General features: G+C 39.2%; 1 non-coding gene across 1 annotated transcript; it reads left to right on the top strand.

The window, feature by feature from the left end:
- The first annotated feature begins 863 nt into the window (after window positions 1-863).
- On the top strand, window positions 864-971 carry LOC112730757 (small nucleolar RNA R71). Its single transcript, XR_003166568.1, has one exon. It is a non-coding gene; the product is annotated as a small nucleolar RNA R71 (small nucleolar RNA).
- The last annotated feature ends 15292 nt before the right edge of the window (window positions 972-16263 follow it).

The following is a 16263-nucleotide window of genomic DNA, read 5'->3' as shown; positions in this document are numbered from 1 at the left end:
TCCCTTGGTTCCTCAGAGGGAAGCTCCTTATTGATCACTGGACGTCCCAGGAGGTCTTCCTCCTTGGGATTCACGTCCTCTCCTCTCCTCACAGGTTCGGCCATGGCGCTTATGTCAATGGCCTTGCACTCTCCTTTTAGATTCTCTTCTGTATTTCTTGGGAGAGTACTAGGAGGGATTTCAGTGATCCTTTTACTCAGCTGGCCCACTTGTGCTTCCAGATTTCTAATGGAAGACCTTGTTTCATTCATGAAACTTACAGTGGCCTTAGATAGATCAGAGACTAGATTTGCTAAATTAGAAGCATTTTGTTCAGAGTTCTCTGTCTGTTGCTGAGTTGATGATGGAAAAGGTTTGCTATTGCTAAACCTGTTTCGTCCACCATTATTAAAGCCTTGTTGGGGCTTTTGATCCTTCCATGAGAAATTTGGATGATTTCTCCATGTTGAGTTATAGGTGTTTCCATAAGGTTCACCTAAGTAATTTACCTCTGCTATTGCAGGGTTCTCAGGATCATAAGCTTCTTCTTTAGAAGATGCCTCTTGAGTACTGTTGGATGCAGCTTGCATTCCATTCAGACTCTGAGAGATCATATTGACTTGCTGAGTTAATATTTTATTTTGTGCCTATATGGCATTCAGAGTATCAACTTCAAGAACTCCCTTCTTCATAGGCGTCCCATTATTCACAGGATTCCTTTCAGAAGTGTACATGAACTGGTTATTAGCAACCATGTCAATGAGTTCTTGAGCTTCTGCAGGCATTTTCTGTAGGTGAATGGATCCACCTGCAGAAGTATCCAATGACATCTTAGATAACTCAGACAGACCATCATAGAATATATCCAGGATGGTCCATTCTGAAAGCATGTTAGAAGGACACTTTTTGGTCAACTGTTTGTATCTTTCCCAAGCTTCATAGAGGGATTCACCTTCTTTCTGTCTGAAGGTTTGAACATCAGATCTAAGCTTGCTCAGCTTTTGAGGAGGAAAGTACTTGGCCAAGAAAGCCGTGACCAGCTTATCCCAAGAGTTCAGGCTGTCTTTAGGTTGAGAATCTAACCATAATCTAGCTCTGTCTCTTACAGCAAAAGGGAAAAGCATGAGCCTGTAGACTTCAGGATCTACTCCATTAGTCTTAACAGTATCACATATCTGCAAGAATTCAGTTAAGAACTGAAAGGGATCTTCAGATGGAAGTCCATGAAACTTGCAGTTCTGCTGCATCAGAGAAACTAATTGAGGTTTCAGCTCAAAGTTGTTTGCTCTAATGGTAGGAATGGAGATGCTTCTTCCATGTAAATTGGAATTAGGTGCAGTGAAGTCACCAAGCATCTTCCTTATATTATTATTATTTTCGGCTGCCATCTCCTTTTCCTGTTTGAAAATTTCTGAAAGGTTATCTCTGGATTGTTGTATTTTAGCTTCTCTTAATTTTTTTCTTCAGAGTCCTTTCAGGTTCTGGATCTGCTTTAACAAGAATGTTCTTGTCCTTGCTCCTGCTCATATGACAAAGAAGATGGCACAGAAAAAATAGTAATAATAATATGGATCCTTTATACCACAATATAGGGATCCTTGTGTTAGTAGAAGAAAAGAAGGGAAGAAAATCTGAACTCAGAGAGAGAGGGGGTTCGGATTTTTGGAGAGTTGAAGGAAAGATGTTAGTATATCAATAAACAAATAGAAGAAGATGAGAGGGGGAAGTGAATTTTAGAAAACAATTTTTGAAAAAGAGTTAGTGATTTTTGAAAATAGTTTTTGAAAAAGGTTAGTATTTTTTTCGAATGTTTTTTTTAAAAAAAAAAATAAAAATAATTAGTTAATAAAAAAGAAATTTTTGAAAAAGAGGGAAGATATTTTCGAAAATTAGAGAGAGAGAGAGTTAGTTAGGTAGTTTTGAAAAAGTTAAGAAACAAACAAAAAGTTAGTTAGTTAGTTGAAACAAATTTTGAAAACCAATTTTGAAAAGATAAGAAGTTAGGAAGTTAGAAAAGATATTTTGAAAAGATATTTTTGAAAAAGATAAGATAAGAAGATATTTTTGAAAAGATATGATAGAAATTAGTTTTTGAAAAAGATTTAATTTTTAAAATCACAATTAATGACTTGATTCACAAGAAATCACAAGATATGATTCTAGAACTCAAAGTTTGAATCTTTCTTAACAAGCAAGTAACAAACTTGAAATTTTTGAATCAAAACATTAATTGATTAGTTATTTTCGAAAATTTTATATAAAAATAAGAAAAAGATTTTTGAAAAATATTTTTTTTAATTTTCGAAAATAACTAAGAATTTTGAAAAAGATTTGATTTTTGAAAAAGATTTTGAAAAAGATAAGATTTTCAAATTGAAAATTTGATTTGACTCATGAGAAACAATTTGATTTAAAAAAAATTTTGAAAAAGTCAATCCAAATTTTCAAATTTGATGAGAGAAAAAAAAGGGAAAGATATTTTTTGATTTTTGAAATTTTTATGATGAGAGAGAAAAAAACAAGTAAAATAATGCAATGCATGAAATTTTTAGATCAAAACAATGAATGTATGCAAGAATGTTATGAATGTCAAGATGAACACCAAGAACACCGTGACTGTCATGATGAACACCAAGAACATATTTTTGAAAAATTTTATATGCAAAGAAAACATGCAAGACACCAAACTTAGAAATCTTTCATGTTTAGACTCTAATAAACGAAAGATGCACATGTAAAACAAGAAAAGACACAAAACAAGAAAACATCAAGATCAAACAAGAAGACTGACAAAGAACAACTTGAAGATCATGAAGAATACTATGAATGCATGATTATTTTCGAAAAATGCAGGATGCAAATGCAATTGACACCAAACTTATAACATGACACAAGACTCAAACAAGAAACATGAAATATTTTTTATTTTTATGATTTTATGATTTTTTTGGATTTTTAACTTATATTTTTCGAAAATTATTTAGAAAAAAGAAAAATAAGGATTCAAAATTTTTAATATGAATTCCAGGAATCTTATGCTCTAAAGCTCCAATCAAAGGGTCAGGCATGGCTTAATAGCCAGCCAAGCTTTAGTATGTAACTCAGACATGACACGCCTGACATTCCTTACATTCAACAGCCAATTGGCTAAGAAAGATAAAGAAGCTCTTATCTTGGGTATAAGGATTGAGACATGGCTTTACAGCCAGCCAGGCTTCAATCATGCTTCATGAAACACTAGAATTCATTCTTAAAAATTCTGAAGCCATAGAATAATTTATTTTTGAAAACAATTTTTTTTTTCGAAAACAAAAGAAAAATTTTTGAAAGATTTTTGAAAAATTTTTGAAAACAAAACAAAAAGAAAATCACCTAATCTGCGCAACAAGATGAACCGTCAGTTGTCCAAACTCAAACAATCCCCGGCAACGGCGCCAAAAACTTGGTGCACGAAATTGTGATCTCCAGGTTCGAACAAATCCTGGTAATGGCTCCAAAGCTTGGTGCTTTGATCTTAATTCATAATTGTCACAACTTCGATACAACTAACCAGCAAGTGCACTGGGTCGTCCAAGTAATACCTTACGTGAGTAAGGGTCGAATCCCACGGAGATTGTTGGTATGAAGCAAGCTATGGTCACCTTGTAAATCTCAGTCAGGCAGATATAAAACAGTTATGTGGTTTTCGAATATTAATTAATAAAATAGGGATAGAGATACTTATGTAAATCATTGGTAGGAATTTCAGATAAGCGAATGGAGATGCTTTTCGTTCCTCTGAACCTCTGCTTTCCTGCTATCTTCATCCAATCAGTCTTACTCCTTTCCATGGCTGGCTTTATGTGATACATCACCACTGTCAATGGCTACTTTCGGTCATCTCTCGGGAAAATGATCCAATGCCCTGTCACGGCACGGCTAATCGTCTGGAGGCATCACCCTTGCCACTGGCTTCATCTTATCCTCTCAGTGAATAATATGCTCACGCACCCTGTCACGGCACGGCTATTCATCTGTCGGTTCTCGATCATGCTGGAATAGGATTTACTATCCTTTTGCGTCTGTCACTAACGCCCTGCAATCGCGAGTTAGGAGCTCGTCACAGTCACTCAATCATTGAATCCTACTCGGAATACCACAGACAAGGTTTAGACTTTCCGGATTCTCTTGAATGCCGCCATCATTCTAGCTTACGCCACGAAGATTCTGGTTAGGAGATCTAAGAGATATTCATTCTAGCTTATTTCATGTAGAACGAAAGTGTTTGTCAGGCACGTGTTCATAGGGGAGAATGGTGATGAGCGTCACACATAATCATCACCTTCCTCACGTTCTTGGGTGCGAATGGATATCTTAGAAGCGAAATAAGAAGATTTGAATAGAAAACAGTAGTACTTTGCATTAATCTTTGAGGAACAGCAGAGCTCCACACCTTAATCTATGGAGTGTAGAAACTCTACTGTATGAAAATACATAAGTGAAGGTCCAGGCATGGCCGAGATAGCCAGCCCCCTAAAACGTGATCAAAGGATCATAAGGTAATCCAAAGATGCCTAATACAATAGTAAGAGGTCCTATTTATAATAAACTAGCTGCTAGGGTTTACATGAGTAAGTATTTGATGTATAAATCCACTTCCGGGGCCCACTTGGTGTGTGTTTGGGCTGAGCTTAAGTGTTGCACGTGCAGAGGCCATTTGTGGAGTTGAACGCCAGTTTTTGTGCCAGTTTGGGCGTTCAACTCTGGTTTTGGATCCTTTTCTGGCGCTGGACGCTAGATTTGGGTAGAAAGCTGGCGTTGAACGCCAGTTTACGTCATCTATTATTGGCCAAAGTATGGACTATTATATATTGCTGGAAAGCCCTGGATGTCTACTTTCCAACGCAATTGGAAGCGCGCCATTTCGAGTTCTGTAGCTCCAGAAAATCCACTTTGAGTGCAGGGAGGTTAGAATCCAACAGCATCAGCAGTCCTTTTTCAACCTCTGAATCTGATTTCTGCTCAAGTCCCTCAATTTCAGCCAGAAAATACCTGAAATCATAGAAAAACACACAAACTCATAGTAAAGTCCAGAAATGTGAATTTAACACAAAATCTATTAAAAACATCCCTAAAAGTAACTAGATCCTACTAAAAATATACTAAAAACAATGTCAAAAAGCGTATAAATTATCCGCTCATCAGCTTCGCAGTTTGCCAGACTTGGACATGATACAAAGGAAAGTGGTGATGATTGGGAATGATTGGATTGGTATTGGGGTAAGGAAGGATCATATGATGGCGAATGGTGAAGAAAAGCTTGTGAGTGTGGTGGTTCGAGGTTATGTTGAAAGGATGGTTCATATGCACGGGGTGGGGCTTGTTGGTAGTTACAAGGTTGTCCACCATGTCTTTCAGCTGGGTATGCACGGTAGAATGGTCTTTGTCCAGGATATCTCGGAGGGTGTTGCTGCCAAAAGGGTTGATTAGATCCTCTTGGTTCCATCCATCCTTGATTGGTCTGACCTTGATGCACATTCCTGCTGTAACTTCTATTTCCTTTAACAATATTAGAACCAAACTCAAAGCGAGAGGGGTGAGAGTTCATAGTAGCGAATAAAGATAAAAATAAAAAACAAAAATAAATAAATAAGCAAAAGAAAAATATTTACAATAACCAATAATGAGGCACACGTTAGCAGTTCCCCGGCAACGGCGCCATTTTGATGAGAGAACTTTTGTGTGGTCTAGAAATTTGCGGATAAATCCTCGTTGCAAGTATAGTTTCTAAACCTTCAAAAGTCCTTTCATACAAACGTTTTGGGTGTCACAAGTAACAAACCCCTTTAAAAATTGTTAACCGAGTATTCAAACCTCGGGTCATCTTCTCAAGGAACTGCGAGGAAGTATGTTCTTATTATTGGCTATAAAGGTTGTAATCGGGGTTTAGAAGATGAGAAGTAAGTAATTTAAATGACAAGTAAAGTAAATGGCAATTAAAATAAATAAATACTGTAAAGCAAACTTTTGGCAAGGTAAGAGAAGTCGGAGGTCCAACATAGTTATCTCTCTCAACTACAATGAAAGTTGAATCTAAACTCCACTTGGTCAACCTTTACTAAGGTAAAGGAAAGTCAGGGGACTAATTAAATTGACCTTTGAATCCTATTTATTTCCTAAGAAAAGGTTGGGATTGCTTAAGTTCAGCTCAATTAGCAAGATAACGATTATCAATTATGTTGAGTTTAATAACTGTTGAGTTACTGAATTCTTAACCAGAACCAAAAGGGGAAAAAGTAAAATTGCTGGAATAATAAAAATATCCTTAGATAGGAAGCAATGGTGACTTAAATCAAAGAGAACAATCATAAACTGAAATTACCTCAATTATCATTAATTCAAATAACTGTCTGTAACATGGAATAATTCGTAAGTCAAAGTATAATAATCAATTCAAATGTTGGAATAAATAAATAAAAGTAAAACTAAAATAAAAGAACATTAAACCTGGGATTACTCTTAAAACAAGAAGAAATCCTAAATCCTAAAAGAGAGAGAGAGAAGATCTCCCTCTCAACTAAATCTAAATCATTGAAAAGTAAAATATGCGAGCTCCCCTTGAATGGGTGCATTCCCACACTTTATAACCTCTGGTCTATGCTGTCTGCACTTGGATCTGGGCCAAAAAGGGCTTCAGAATTCGTTGGGGGGCGTATTCTGTAAATTCTGGTGCGTGGCCTCTGTCATGTGTCCGCATGGGTCACGCGGTCGCGTCATTTGGAGCTTTTCCTTGTCACGCGGTCGCGTCAGTCATGCGGCCGCGTTGCTGCTGATTCGTGCTTGGCACGCGATCGCGTCATCCATGCGATCGCGTGGATACCAGTTTCCTTAAAGCTCCGTTTTGCTTCCTCCTTCCATTTTAGTATGTTTCCTTTTTCATCCTTTAAATCATTCTGCCTTAGAAAATCTGAAACCACTCAACACACTAATCACAGCATCGAATGGAAATAAAGGTAATTAAATTAATTGATTTTAAAGATTAGGAAACATGTTTTTCATTTACATCACATAATAAGGAAGGAAAAGTAAAACCATGCAATTAATGTGAATAAGTAGGTGAAGGATTGTATAAATCACTCAAATTAAGCACAAAAGAACTCATGAAATATGGGTTTATCACCGACTTCTCTTGTCGGTCCGAGCTGTAGCTTTCGTTTTTTAGTTATTTCTAGTAATCCTCTTTTTTGGACCTTTGTCAGGTCTCTTTCAGGGATTTACTATTATAACCTTCTTTTGTAGGAGATTGATGAGCGGATATTTTATACGCTTTTTGGGGTTAATTTAATATAGTTTTGAGTATGTTTTAGTTAGTTTTTAGTCTATTTTCATTAGTTTTTAGGAAAAATTCATATTTCTGGACTTTACTATGAGTTGTGTGTTTTTCTGTAATTTCAGGTACTTTTCTGACTGAAATTGAAGGAGCTGAGCAAAAATCTGATTCAGGCTGAAAAAGGACTGCTGATGCTGTTGGATTCTGACCTCCCTGCACTCAAAGTAGATTTTCTGGAGCTACAAAACTCGAAATGGCATGCTTCCAGTTGCGTTGGAAAGTAGACATCCAGGGCTTTCCAGCAATATATAATAGTCCATACTTTTCACAAGGATATATGACGTAAACTGGCGTTCAACGCCAGGTCTCTGCCCAATTCTGGCGTCCAGCGCCAGAAAAGGATCAAAAGCTGGAGTTGAACGCCCAAACTGGCATAAAAACTGGCGTTCAACTCCACAAATGGCCTCTGCACGTGAATTACTTAAGTCTCAGCCCAGCACACACCAAGTGGGCCCAGAAGTGGATCTCTGCATCATCCATCATAGTTTACTTATTTTTTGTAAACCTAGGCTACTAGTTTAGTATTTAATTAACTTTTAGAGACTTATTTTGTATCTCATGACATTTTTAGATCAAAACTTTGTATTCTCTGATGGCATGAGTCTCTAAACCCCATTGTTGGGGGTGAGGAGCTCTGCTGTGTCTCGATGAATTAATGCAAGTATTTCTGTTTTCCATTCAAACACGCTTGTTCCTACCTAAGATGTTCATTCGCGCTTAACTGTGATGGAGGTGATGATCTGTGACACTCATCACCTTCCTCAAATCATGAACGTGTGCCTGACAACCACCTCCATTCTATACACGATTAAATGAGTATCTCTTAGATTCCTTAATCAGAATCTCCGTGGTATAAGCTAGAACTGATGGCGGCATTCATGAGAATCCGGAAAGTCTAAATCTTGTCTGTGGTATTCTGAGTAGGATTCAAGGATTGAATGACTGTGATGAGCTTCAAACTCTTGAAGGCTGGGCATTAGTGACAGACGCAAAAGGATAGTAAATCCTATTCCAACCGGATCGAGAACCAACGCCAGAAATGGGCAAGGATCTGGCGTTGAACGCCCAAAATGGGCAAAATCTGGCGCTGAACGCCCAAAATGGGCACAATTCTGGCGTTCAGACGCCAGGAGCAGACAAAGAGCTGGCGTCCAGTTTCACTCCAGCTTCTAACTCTGACACTCAATTGCCAGTGAGGGATCAGACACACACAAATGCTGATGACAACCCCTCTAAAAAGGCTTCTTCAACCACTTCTGTAGGCAATAAACCTGCAGCAACTAAGGTTGAAGAATATAAAGCTAAGATACCTTATCCTCAAAAACTCCGGAAAGAGGAGCAGGATAAGCAATTTGCTCGCTTTGCAGATTATCTCAGGACTCTTGAAATAAAGATTCCATTTGCAGAAGCACTTGAGCAAATACCTTCTTATGCCAAGTTCATGAAAGAGATCTTGAGTCATAAGAAGGATTGGAGAGAAACAGAAAGAGTTCTCCTCACAGAAGAATGCAGTGCAGTCATTCTGAAAAGCTTTCCTGAAAAGCTTAAAGACCCGAGGAGTTTTCTAATACCGTGCATATTAGAAGGTAATTGCACCAAGACAGCTTTATGCGATCTTGGGGCAAGCATCAACCTAATACCTGCATCCACTATCAGAAAGCTTGGCTTAACTGAAGAAGTTAAACCAACCCGGATCTGTCTCCAACTTGCTGATGGTTCTACTAAATACCCATCAGGCGTGATTGAAGACATGATTGTCAGAGTTGGGCCATTCGCCTTTCCCACTGACTTTGTTGTGCTAGAAATGGAGGAGCACAAGAGTGCTACTCTCATTCTAGGAAGACCCTTCCTAGCAACTGGACGATCCCTAATTGACGTCCAACAGGGGGAAATAACCCTGAGAGTCAATGATGATGAGTTTAAGTTGAATGCTGTCAAAGCCATGCAGCATCCAGACACATCAACAGACTGCATGAAAGTTGATCTTATTGACTCTTTGGTAGCAGAGATCAACATGGCTGAGAGTCTTGAATCAGAGTTGGAAAACATCTTTAAAGATGTTCAGCCTGATTTAGAAGATTCAGAGGACATGAAAGAGCCTCTGAAATTTCTTCTGGAAGAGGAAAAACCTCCTAAACCCGAGCTCAAGCCATTACCACCATCCTTGAAATATGCGTTTCTTGGAGAAGGTGACACTTTTCCAGTGATCATAAGCTCTGCTTTAAATTCACAGGAAGAGGAGGCACTCATTCAAGTGCTAAGGACACACAAGACAGCTCTTGGGTGGTCCATAGGTGACCTTAAGGGCATAAGCCCAGCTAGATGCATGCACAAAATTTTATTGGAGGATAATTCCAAACCAGTGGTTCAACCACAGAGGCGGCTAAATCCAGCCATGAAAGAAGTTGTGCAGAAAGAGGTCACCAAATTACTGGAGGCTGGGATTATTTATCCTATTTCTGATAGCCCCTGGGTGAGCCCTGTTCAAGTCGTCCCAAAAAAGGGAGGCATGACAGTGATTCATAATGAAAAAAATGAACTGGTTCCTACAAGAACAGTTACAGGGTGGCGCATGTGTATTGACTACAGAAGGCTCAATACAGCCACCAGAAAGGATCATTTTCCTTTACCATTCATAGACCAGATGCTAGAAAGACTAGCAGGTCATGATTATAACTGCTTTTTGAATGGCTACTCAGGCTATAACCAGATTGCAGTGGATCCCCAGGATCAAGAGAAAACAGCATTCACATGTCCATCCGGAGTGTTTGCTTATAGAAGGATGCCATTTGGGCTATGTAATGCGCCTGCAACCTTCCAGAGATGCATGCTCTCTATTTTCTCTGATATGGTGGAAAAATTTCTGGAAGTCTTCATGGATGACTTCTCAGTATATGGAGACTCATTCAGCTCCTGTCTTGATCACCTGAAACTTGTTCTGAAAAGATGCCAAGAGACCAACCTAGTTTTAAACTGGGAAAAGTGTCACTTCATGGTGACTGAAGGAGTTGTTCTTGGGCATAAAATCTCAAACAAGGGAATAGAGGTGGATCAAGCAAAAATAGAGGTAATTGAAAAATTACCACCACCTGCCAATGTTAAGGCAATCAGAAGCTTTCTGGGGCATGCAGGATTCTATAGGAGGTTTATAAAGGATTTTTCAAAAATCGCAAAACCTCTAAGCAATCTGCTAGCTGCTGACACACCATTAGTGTTTGACACAGAGTGCCTGCAGGCATTTGAAACGCTGAAAGCTAAGCTGGTCACAGCACCAGTCATCTCTGCACCAGACTGGACATTACCATTTGAGCTAATGTGTGATGCCAGTGATCATGCCATTGGTGCAGTATTGGGACAGAAGCACGACAAGCTTCTGCATGTCATTTATTATGCCAGTCGCGTTCTAAATGATGCCCAGAAAAATTACACAACCACAGAAAAAGAACTACTTGCAGTGGTTTACGCCATTGACAAGTTCAGATCATACTTAGTAGGATCAAAAGTGATTGTGTATACTGACCATGCTGCTCTTAAATATCTACTCACAAAGCAGGATTCAAAACCCAGGCTCATTAGATGGGTATTGCTTCTGCAAGAATTTGATATAGAAATAAGAGACAGAAAAGGGACAGAGAACCAAGTGGCTGATCATCTGTCCCGGATAGAGCCAGTGGAAGGGACGTCCCTCCCCTTTCTTGAGATCTCTGAGACGTTTCCTGATGAGCATTTATTTGCCATTCAAGAAGCACCATGGTTTGCCGATATTGCAAACTATAAAGCTGCAAGGTTCATACCCAAGGAGTACAACAGGATACAAAAGAAGAAATTAATTACTGATGCAAAGTACTATTTGTGGGATGAACCTTATCTCTTTAAGAGATGTGCAGACGGAATTATCCGCAGGTGTGTGCCTAGAGAAGAAGCTCAGAGGATTCTGTGGCATTGCCACGGATCTCAATATGGAGGCCATTTCGGAGGTGAGCGGACAGCCACCAAGGTCCTCCAATGTGGCTTCTATTGGCCCGCACTCTATAAAGATTCCCGAGAGTTTGTACGTAATTGTGACAGTTGCCAAAGAGCTGGTAATCTGCTTCATGGTTACGCCATGCCTCAACAAGGAATCTTGGAAATTGAGTTGTTTGACGTATGGGGAATTGACTTCATAGGACCTTTCCCACCATCATACTCAAACACTTATATTCTGGTGGCAGTTGACTATGTATCAAAATGGGTTGAGGCTATTGCCACACCCAACAATGATACTAAAACAGTGCTGAAGTTCCTCCAGAAACATATCTTTAGCAGGTTTGGTGTCCCTAGAGTACTAATCAGTGATGGGGGCACTCACTTCTGCAATAAACAGCTTTACTCTGCCATGGTTCGGTATGGAATTCGCCACAAGATAGCCACTCCATATCATCCACAAACCAATGGGCAAGCTGAAGTCTCTAATAGAGAATTAAAGAGAATCCTGGAACGGACAGTAAGTACCCGTAGAAAGGATTGGGCACGGAGCTTGGATGATGCTCTGTGGGCTTACAGGACAGCATTCAAGACCCCTATAGGAACATCTCCATACCAACTCGTGTATGGTAAGGCATGTCACCTGCCCGTGGAACTGGAACATAAGGCCTACTGGGCAACCAGATTCCTAAACTTTGATGCCAAACTAGCAGGAGAAAAACGATTGCTCCAGCTAAATGAGCTAGAGGAATTCAGATTCACAGCTTTCGAAAATGCCAAGCTTTATAAAGAAAAATCTAAAAAGTGGCATGACAGAAAGCTGTCATCTAGAATCTTTGAACCAGGACAGAAGGTTCTGTTGTTTAACTCTAGACTCAGGCTATTCCCCGGGAAATTGAAATCCCGGTGGAGGGGACCATACGTGATTACAAGTGTATCACCATATGGTTATGTGGAGCTTCAAGATATTGATTCTGATAAGAAGTTCATTGTCAATGGACAGAGAATCAAGCATTATCTTGAAGGCAACATTGAGCAAGAATGCTCAAGGCTGAAGCTAGATTAAAAGCTCAGCAAGGTCCAGCTAAAGACAATAAAGAAGCGCTTGCTGAGAGGCAACCCAGCCATGGGGCAACAATCCTCTGAGCATTTTTGCCCTATTTCTATTTTTATTTTTATTTGTTTATATAGAGTTCATTGACAACAAGGTAAAATAATCATTTACAGAAGACCTCGGCACACAAAATAGAGAAAAAGAGCTCACTGGCAAGGAAACGCCAGTAAAAGTATATTTTGGGCGTTCAACGCCCAAAATGGGCATCCACTGGGCGTTGAACGCCAGTAATGGTAGCAATCTGGGCGTTCAACGCCAGAAAGGGGCACCCACTTGGCGTTGAACGCCAGTAATGGCAGCAGTTGGGCGTTGAACGCCCAGGATAGCAAGGAGGAGCCAAATCCATTTTTCCACACGTATTTCCATTCTAATTTCAAATTTTATGTTTCAATGCATGTTTTTTACATGAACATGTTAAGAACCCTGATTTCTAAAATCCTTAATTTCTAAAAATCCATTTTTCCAAATTCAATCCAACCCTTTTCAAATCTTTTCTGAAAACAAATCTATCTTTTTCACTCTAAAATCTTTTCAACTAATCCATATCTTTTTCAAATCTCCATATTATCTTTTTCAAAATTCAGATTTATCTTTTTCAAAAATCTATCATATCTTTTCAAAATTAAACTATATCTTCTATCTTATATTTTTCAACTCAATCTTTTTATCTTATCTTTTCCAATTTTTCGAAAACCCACCCCCCATCCCTTTAAATTTGGGTTCGGCCCCCCTCCTCCTCTATCAACAATTGCACCTAGCTCTCCTTCTATCCCCCTCCTTTCTTTTCTTTTGCTTGAGGACAAGCAAACCTCTAAGTTTGGTGTGTTTATCCGAGATCACTAAGATCATGGCTCCTAAAGGAAAACAACCCACTCCAAGAGGCAAGAAAGAGAGCGTTCCAAAACCACTTTGGAATCAAGGGAAGTTCTTATCTAAAGAACATTCAGACCATTATCTTAAAGTAATGGGTCTGAGATCAGTGATCCCGGAAGTTAGATTCGATCTAAAAGAAGATGAATATCCGGAGATCCAGGAGCAAATTCGAATCAGGAACTGGGAAGTCCTAGCTAATCCTGAAACGAAAGTAGGAAGGAACATGGTCCAGGAGTTCTATGCTAATATATGGCAGACTGACAAGCAAAAACTATCTGGAACTGCCTTCTATGAATTTCGGACCATGGTCAGAGGAAAGATTGTTCATACCACCCCTGACAAGATTAGAGAGATCTTAAAGCTACCTCAGCTAAAGGATGATCCAGACTCCTTCAACAGGAGGATGATGAGAGCAGACATTGACCTGGATAAGATTCTAGAGGACATATGTATCCCTGGAGCCAGGTGGACCACCAACACAAAGGGTGTCCCAAATCAACTCAAGAGAGAGGATCTCAAACCAGTCGCCAGAGGATGGCTGGACTTTATTGGGCGTTCTCTGTTGCCCACTAGCAACCGTTCTGAAGTCACAGTTAAAAGAGCAGTGATGATCCATTGCATCTTGATGGGAAAGGAAGTGGAGGTTCATCAGCTGATTTCAACTGAACTCTACAAAATTGCTAACAAAATTCTAAAGAGGCCAGGTTGGCTTATCCAAGCGTGATTTCTCTGCTCTGCAAGGACGCTGGAGTAAGGATGGGAATAACTGAGTATATCCCAATTGAGAAGCCTATTACCAAAGCATCAATGGAAAAACAACAAGCACAGGAGGATCCCATCAAGAAGAGAGCACAGGAATTCCTCCCAGAGATCCCTCAATCTGAATACTGGGAGTATCTTGAGATGTGTGTTACCAAGATACGGGAAGCTATGGACCAAATAATAAAAGAACAGAAGGAACACAGTCAAATGCTGACCTATATGTTTAAAGAACAAGAGGAGCAAGGGCGTGACTTAAGGGAATTGAAGCGCCAAAAGTCTTCTCTTGTAGGACCAAGCACCCCAAGGATCAGAGGAACCCCCGTTCCCCCAGAATAAAGGTTGTTAATTTCCAATTTTTGCCTTAACTCTGTGACAGTGTCCTTATAGAAGTTTACCTTAGGAGTCATATAGTAGTAATTAGTATCTATTTTGATTTTATCTCCAATTAAGCTATAGTTTATTTTTCTCATCATCAGCAAACATGAATAAAGTAGTAGATCTTTTGAATAAGAGGCAATAAAATTTCGAGTTTTAATAAGAGAAATTCTAATTAGTTAAATGTGGTGGCAATGCTTTCTGTCTTCTGAATGAATGCTTGAACAGTGCATATGTCTTTTGAATTTGTTGTTTAAGACTGTTAAATATGTTGGCTCTTGAAAGAATGATGAACATGAGACATGTTATTGATAATCTGAAAAATCATAAAAATGATTCTTGAAGCAAGAAAAAGCAGCAAAGAACAAAGCTTGCAGAAAAAAAAGAGAGAGAAAAAGCAAGCAGAAAAAGCCAATAACCCTTAAAACCAAAAGGCAAGGGCAAATGAAAAGGATCCCAAGGCTTTGAGCATCAGTGGATAGGAGGGCCTAAGGGACTAAAATCCTGGTCTAAGCGGCTAAACCAAGCTGTCCCTAACCATGTGCTTGTGGCGTGAAAGTGTCAAGTGAAACCTTGAGACTGAGCGGTTAAAGTCAAGGTCCAAAGCAAAAAGAAGAGTGTGCTTAAGAACTCTGGACACCTCTAATTGGGGACTTTAGCAAAGCTGAGTCACAATCTGAAAAGGTTCACCCAGTTATGTGTCTGTGGCATTTATGTATCCGGTGGTAATACTGGAAAACAAAGTGCTTAGGGCCACGGCCAAGACTCATAAAGAAGCTGTGTTCAAGAATCATCACACTGAACTAAGAGAATCAATAACACTATCTGAATTCTAAGTTCCTATAGATGCCAATCACTCTGAGCTTCAATGGATAAAGTGAGATGCCAAAACTGTTCAGAAGCAAAAAGCTACTAGTCCCGCTCATCTAATTAGAATATGAACTTCAATCAAAAACTCTGAGATATTATTGCTTCTCAACCTATTACTCTTCTATTTTATTTATCTAGTTGCTTGAGGACAAGCAACAGTTTAAGTTTGGTGTTGTGATGAGCGGATATTTTATACGCTTTTTGGGGTTAATTTCATATAGTTTTGAGTATGTTTTAGTTAGTTTTAGTCTATTTTCATTAGTTTTTAGGAAAAATTCATATTTCTGGACTTTACTATGATTTGTGTATTTTTCTGTAATTTCAGGTACTTTTCTGACTGAAATTGAAGGAGCTGAGCAAAATCTGATTCAGGCTGAAAAAGGATTGCTGATGCTGTTGGATTATGACCTCCCTGCACTCAAAGTGTATTTTCTGAGCTACAGAACTCGAAATGGCATGCTTCCAATTGCGTTGGAAGTAGACATCAGGGATTTCCAGCAATATATAATAGTCCATACTTTTCACAAGGATAGATTACGTAAACTGGCGTTCAACACCAGTTCTCTGCCCAATTCTGGCGTCCAGCGCCAGAGAAGGATCAAAAGCTGGAGTTGAACGCCCAACTGGCATAAAAACTGGCGTTCAACTCCACAAATGGCCTCTGCACGTGAATTACTTAAGTCTCAGCCCAGCACACACCAAGTGGGCCCCAGAAGTGGATCTCTGCATCATCCATCATAGTTTACTCATTTTTTGTAAACCTAGGCTACTAGTTTAGAATTTAAACAACTTTTAGAGACTTATTTTGTATCTCATGACATTTTTAGATCAAAACTTTGTATTCTCTGACGGCATGAGTCTCTAAACCCCATTGTTGGGGGTGAGGAGCTCTGCTGTGTCTCGATGAATTAATGCAAGTATTTCTGTTTTCCATTCAAACACCTTGTTCCTACTGTGA

This window comes from Arachis hypogaea, chromosome 12, assembly GCF_003086295.3.
Source record: "Arachis hypogaea cultivar Tifrunner chromosome 12, arahy.Tifrunner.gnm2.J5K5, whole genome shotgun sequence".
NCBI classification, from domain to species: Eukaryota; Viridiplantae; Streptophyta; class Magnoliopsida; order Fabales; family Fabaceae; genus Arachis; species Arachis hypogaea.
Note: the sequence above shows the minus strand (reverse complement) of the source record. Positions and strands in the feature narration are given on the sequence as shown.